The following is a 7,362-nucleotide window of genomic DNA, read 5'->3' on the forward strand; positions in this document are numbered from 1 at the left end:
AAAGTGTCCTATCAGATCACCCTGGTCATTATTCTGTGTTGCTATGTCTGGACTGGAAGAGAACTGAAATGCACTAACAGCTGCGTTGCTGCCATGTTGCTGATTTTCATGACAGACCAGTAATTGTTTACCTAAATTTGTCTTCTAAGGAGAGGACAGATTTGGGATACCCGGGTTTTTCAACTTGTTAAAAAAAAAGAGAATCTTACTAAATCTCAATATAACTTTGATTGAGGTTGTCGGGAAAAATATTCTCAAAATGCCATTAAAATAGTAAGTTTGTAACAATTAAACAGGACTGGCATCACACTGGTAACCGTCTCACTGAATTCTACAACTGGACAAAGAAACTTCTGGCTTTAGGTATGTGGTAAGTTTCAATGTGAAACTGACGAATTTATGCACTACATGATAATAATGAAACAGCTCTCCGGAAAAAAAACAAATAAGTAAATAAATAAAATTGGATATGTATTTTTTTTTATATTGATGAATTATCCTCCCGGGCTATTGGTAACTACTGGAAAAAAGCAAGCTTTACATGAAGCGTTTTTATAATACCATGGTGCTTTATATTTTCTGTATTATAACATGCGGTACATAATTAGAAATCATTAAATTGACAATAACCTGCCTCTTTTATTATTATTATTATTATTATTATTATTATTATTATTATTATTATTATTATTATTATTATTATCCTTAAAATAACATTAAAATACTAATGAAGTTTGCAAGATTTAAACAGGTATTGCGTCACACTGGTAACCGCGTCACTGAATTCTACAACTGGACTAAGAAACCTTTGGCCTCGGGCATGTGGAAAAGTTAATAATACTATTGCGGATATTTTCATAGCACGGAACCACGTGACACCACCCAGGATACGCTAGTGCTAGTGCTTTATATATCTTCGCTAAAATTGATCTCATTGCTCCTCACACTGCATAAGACAACGTCATCATCCGGTTGAGAGCTTCATTACATTTATATATGTTCTTTCCAGTTTAGGCAGTTATTCTATATTATTTAGGAAAATTCATCCTTATCTTGGAAATGAATTTGAGTCACCTAATATGATATGTATTTCATTGTTTTGTTTCTTCTTGCTATTCTTATAAACCGTTATTGATCTAGCATTTCTGCTACAAAAAAAAAAAAAAATGGAAACCAACAGCGACAGTCCATTTGTGTAATTCTGGTTGCCTTGCATAGGTTTAATAGTGTTCATAAAGCTTATTCGAGGAGTAGTATTTCGCTCGTCGTAATCATACCGGCTAATTTGAAATCCCTGTTGTAATTAAGCAATGATGTCATTAATTCTAATGCAAAAATAATGCAACTCTAGGCCACACGAAACCTGACCCAAAAATAAAAATGAAAAAGTAGTGAATAGTTCCACTAAATTCTTTCAGGGTACAAGCATAATACCATTGTCAATTGTCTGTGAGCAAAACGTTATATCTCCGTCAGTTCGTCTGTCATCTGAGGTATGACGTCACGAACTTATACCTGTCTTGTTGATTATCTTAGACTTAATTAATTTTGCACGTAAATACTAAAATATGATACATACTTCGTGCAATCTCGTTTTTTTTTATTAAAATATCACATATATAAAGAATCATGCAAGTCATAAAACGTTATGTCCTTTATGTTGTCAAGCAAATAGTATTATTCTCTATTAAATTGCTTCTACTACTGAAACTTTTCCTAATATAGAAAAAAAAAATGCGATTACACGAGAAAGGTATATCTAATATGCAGTCATGTTAAAATTGGAAAAAAATACCTTTTATACTTAATATTTTGGCAAATATCTAAAACCAAAAAATGCGTCTTTTGAGTTATAGAACTCTAAAGTTTCCAGTTCCATGTTGCCACTATGCTTGGAATTTTCAATACAGTATACAATGGTTACTTGTTTCGTAAATGGCATTATTATCATCATCTCCTCCTACACCTATTGGCGCAGAGGAAATGGGTTAGATTTTGCAAGTTTTCTCTGTCTTAAGCTTTATTTTCAATACTTCTCCATTTATCAACTCATATTTGGTGCTTCATAGCTCTCAGCCATGTAGGCCTGGTTCTTCCAACTCTTCTAAAGCCTTATGGAGCCCAGCTAAACGTTTGGTGAACTAATCTCTCTTTGGGAGTGCGAAGAGCATGCTCAAACAATCTCACCCACATACGGCAGTCTAGTGATCTCTCTTATAGTTTCATTTCTAAGACTAACCTGCCATTTAACTCCCAATATTCTTCTGAGGGCTTAGGCCTCTAATCTACTAAATCCATTGGAGATTGTTTCGTTGGCATACCATGACTCATGTCCATATAGTAATATTGATCTCATTAAACTGATAAACAGTATAGTCTAAGTCTTATTTGTAATTTCAAACAATTTAATTTCCTAATTTTGCTTAACTCAGCCATTGTCAAATAGACTTTTTCTAATCTTTCAGAAATTCTAAAGACCCTGTATTGGAGATCGTAATTCCGAAATACTTAAATGAGTATGCATCTTCCATTGCATACTCATCATCTCTGTCTTTCTTCTATTTATCCTGAACCCTACTTCGTGTGATATTTCATGCTTCTGGTATGCAAGCATGGTAAGTTCAACGATGTTCTGCTAACAAGGATAACATCATCAGCAAACTCTAGGTCGATTAATTTCCTATCACCAATCTATTCCAATCCCTCTAAACCATTTTCGACTGTTCTACGTATTACAAAAACCACGAGGAGCATAAACAAAGTAGGTGACAAAACATTTTCTTGGAGTACTCTGCAGTTCACTAGAAATTCATTTGAAAACACTCGATTAATATCAACTTTACACTTGGTATACTCATGAAGAAACTCAATCAAACTTACATATTTGAGATGAATTCCATAATAACGCAGTATTCTTCACAAAATTGGTCGGTGCACACTATCAAAGATTTTTCGATAGTAAGGTAATTAATAGTGGAATCCTATATTCTACGCACTGCTGTGCAACATGTCTCGAAATTAGAATCTGGCCAATGCAACTTCTACCTTTCCGAAATACAGCTTGTGCATGGTGTTATACTTAAACACAACATTCTTTAATGTATAGTGATATCATAGATGAAAAATATACTTGCAATTTTAAGATTTACGATGGATAATTACTACCAACTCACCTCGATTAAGTGTTCCGATCCACTGCAATCGACAGCTCTCTCTCTCTCTCTCTCTCTCTCTCTCTCTCTCTCTCTCTCTCTCTCTCTCTCTCTCTCTCGTCATAAACTGCAATCAATATCAAACATAATGTAAACAAGCGGAGAGAGAATTTCTCCATTTATATTGGAATATCAAATTGCCAAATCTTTACAGAGGGTTTTGCTTAACCAGCAATAAGCACCTTCCATCCATTCATTGACAATGTTAACCAAACAGGTGATGCACATTTGTGCAATTATTTCAGCTGTGCCAAATCTGGTTCGTATGTCGCCACTTTTATCACCTTTTTTTCCCTCTTCCTCTAACAATATCATTAATTTCCTATTTCATCCTCTTTTTCTCAATGGCATTGAATAAAAAAGATAGTCTCTGTTTGTCTCTCCTCTTCCTTATTGTAGTAGGTAGCAAGTTATTTTGGTAGGTTGTAGGCTAGCCTGGGCACCAGCCACACAACGAGATACTACCGCTAGGAAGTTATGGAGTCCTTCTACTGGCTAGACAGTACAACTTTGAATCTTTCTCTCTGGTTGTAGTTCATTTTCCCTCTTCCGACATATACACAGAATAGTCTGGTCTATTCTTTCCATATTATCCTCTGTCCTCATACACCTGACAACACTGAGATTACCAAACATTTCCTCCTCACCTAAGGGGTTACTGCACTGTAATTGTTCAGTGGCTACTTTCCTCTTGGTAATGGTAGAAGAGACTCTTAGGCTATGATAATCAACTCTTCTAGGAGAAGGACACTCCAAAATCAAACCATTGTTCTCTAGACCTGTTTAGTACTTAGCCTCTGTACCAAAGACTTCCACTATCTTGGATTAGAGTTCTCTTGCTTCATCGTACATTTGGGCACACTATTTTATATTATTTCTCTTCCTCTTGTTTTGATAAAGATTTTATAGTTTATATATGAAAAATCTATTTTAATGCTCTCACTGTTCTTGAAATATTTAATTTTTTCTGGTTTCCTTTCCTCACCATACTATTTTCCCTGTTGGAGCCTCTGGGCTTCTAACATCCTGCTTTTCCAACTATGGCTGTGGCATGGCCGGTAATAGTAATAGTAATAGTAATAGTAATAGTAGCGTTGAACCCAGTGTCTCCCACTGCTTTCACAAATTATTTTGTCCAAGGTAGAATTTCATAACTCCTTCATATATGCCATACTACATTTTGCAAAGGGAAAAGAACTTTCTTTTAGGGAGTTCATTAAAAAAAAAATGTTATGGAGAATTTCATTAGTATTTTGTGATCCCACCCTTAAAACTTTTTAGGATATCGTTGTTTGCAAACTAATATAAGAATGTATTATCTTTGCTATAATTCCACTACATAATAAGTTTTCAAACTTTGTCTGTGTGATGAAATTTGTCTACCATAAGCAATTGCTCTATTATAAAAGCATTACGAATCTTTTCCCACTGGACATGTAGAATGTGAGGGTTTCATGTCTTTGCTTCCACCATGTCTCCTTTGGGTTTTGCATATGCAAAAATAATAACATAGTCTCATGATTTTCTCGTTCCTCGGTGACCCAAATTTGACACCACCGAGTGTGTGATTTTTTTCGGTGAGTCCATGCGATATTTGTAAAACCACTTTGAAATATGATTTTGTGCTTCAAATTGTTTTCATTTTGTAGGTGACTGTATTTCTTGGGGCCTTTATGCCTTTCGAGTCCCCATCCGAAATTAATTTTACATATCTAAACTTTTATTTCTCAACTGAACGTTCAAATGATATTTTCCATCCTTCTGACTCCATTGCAAAGGAACTGCCATCAAAGATCTTGGTAAACCCATGGGGAGGAATACTTTCTCTGCTACCAAAGCCTGAACACCTCTTCCAATACCTGCTTGGAAACACAAAGTCAATACTTTGACCAAGACCATACGTAGCCTCTATTACTGACACAAATCCGTATAAGGATGTAAAACTTCATTTTGACCAAGATCGATCACAACTAACGAATATCTTTCACCTCATTTTCATTGCCATCACAATCTTGCAGTAATGCAAGCAACTTTTCACGGTTATTTTCCATGATCTTATTTTCTATTTTATCAATATCATAATTCTCAATCTCCTTTGCAGTTACATATAAAAGAGTATTCTAATAAAAGTTGCATATTAAAAGAACTACACAATCCGAGTACTCCATAATATCCAGAATGAAGCAGTAATGCAGCTTTTGCTATATTATTTTGCATGTCTTAACGACATGTTTCAAGACCTGTAAATTAATCTTTTTCTCTTTACTCCATCCAGTGAGGTTCTCATAACTCTAGTTTCATTACACTGACAACACTTTGCCACATGCAACTTATCCATGCCTTGTTTCAATGTCATTTTCCTCCCGTTTTTACTGCGTGCAATAAAGCAAAAAAAACCGAAGTAAGTTTTCTCCATCCACTAATACATAATTCCTTGGAGGTCTATCATCTTCATCATCGACTTTAGTGTTCCGGTGTATTGTTGCACCAAACTGAAACTTAAATTTTGTTTTTGATCTGCATGCTCGTTCATTAAAGATTGTAGAGGAGGTGCTTATTGGCATAAACATCTCGCGCCGTGTGTTGGTATCAATGACCGCGGCGTTCTTCGCTAGTTACGTACGATATTCGAAGTTTTTTTTTTTTTTACTAGTATCCCACATTTTTCGAAGCTTCTGCTTTCTATTAAGCTTCCTAGTTATAGCTATTCCGTAACTACACGAAATAAAACAGTAAAGAGGGAGAATCCAAGTACTATCGATAGATATCAGATAGTGTGCGCTCCACAAAATAACCTGCTTTCAATTTGTAAGCTCTATGGTAACTGGATCATGGGGTATTTTTTAGTCAGTTATTGCCTTTAGCTTAGGAGAGAGTTGGAGAGAGTTGCCCCATATCACTATAAAGATAGAGCAAATATCATAAAAAACGGGAAAATATACCGTATTGTTGTTAGTAAAAGGGTGGTAATCATGTGCGTCCCTTTAAATGGGTTACGTATGTTTTCCTTTTAAACCACCTGAGCGGAGCTCAATGTTTCTGATGGTTAACAAATTCACTCTAGGCTAATATTTGAGGGTTATAGATTGTCAATTTCCGTAAATCTTATATGTGATTTTTTTTTTTAGGTGTATGTGCTATTCAGAGGTGAAGTGTGTCCTTAAAGCACTATCCGGTGGCACACCCACAATCAATTTGTGAGTGCAAGGTGAATCGTTTTGTTTTAAAGCAAATTGCAAAGCTGATGGCATGTTATCACGACATAAACACCAATTCAATTTATGATTTACTAATTTATTCTTTTAATTTTCAAACAAAACTAGACAAAGAAATTGGTCTGTATTTGTTTCAATATTTTTTTTTTCTTTTTTTTCACATTTCACTGGAGATGTTCTACCGAAAGATGACTATGGAATTCTATAACAGGCTAGATTCCTTAGTATATAGAAAAAATATATTTTTATTGTTTTTAACAAAGAACTACAATCTGATCCGAAAAATTACATCTCTTTTTTAATAAATCTTTTGTTGCAGGTCTAATACTTTTAAAAATTCAGTGAAATTTATTTTCTTTTCTTTTAATGGATCTAACGTGACCACAGAGATAAGTAATAGCACTTATGTATTCTAAATTATATTGTGTCCAACACTATTTGTGGTTTTATGCGTGTTATGAACAAATGGCCCCTTAGGTATTAATGCATGTCTTGCAGGTCCACTGTAGGAACATTAATTTTAAATTTTTTTCTCATTTTTGCTATACTAGACACATAATTTCACCACGAAGTTTCCCTCCATTTTCATACTTCTTTTGATATATTTATTAGTAACTATATTAGAATGCAATTTCAATAGACTATGGCTAAAACAACCAGATTGTTAATTGTGTTTCATAACATTATGATATCCGTGCTGATTTATTTTTAAATCTTTTATTTGAAGCTTCTACTTCTTTTCCAATAGTCGTGTGCTTTATGAGAGAGAGAGAGAGAGATGTAATAACGACATAAATATAAAAACAAAATCTGTATAATATTTGGTCCATAAAAGATAATCGTTGCCACATTTCGGGGTAGCAAAGGAGAGAGAAAAAGTATTAAGGATTCTTTTTAAACGAGTAAATTACATATTCCAGTATGAGTTAATATTA

This window comes from Palaemon carinicauda, chromosome 20 (genome assembly GCF_036898095.1).
Source record: "Palaemon carinicauda isolate YSFRI2023 chromosome 20, ASM3689809v2, whole genome shotgun sequence".
Taxonomy (NCBI): Eukaryota; Metazoa; Arthropoda; class Malacostraca; order Decapoda; family Palaemonidae; genus Palaemon; species Palaemon carinicauda.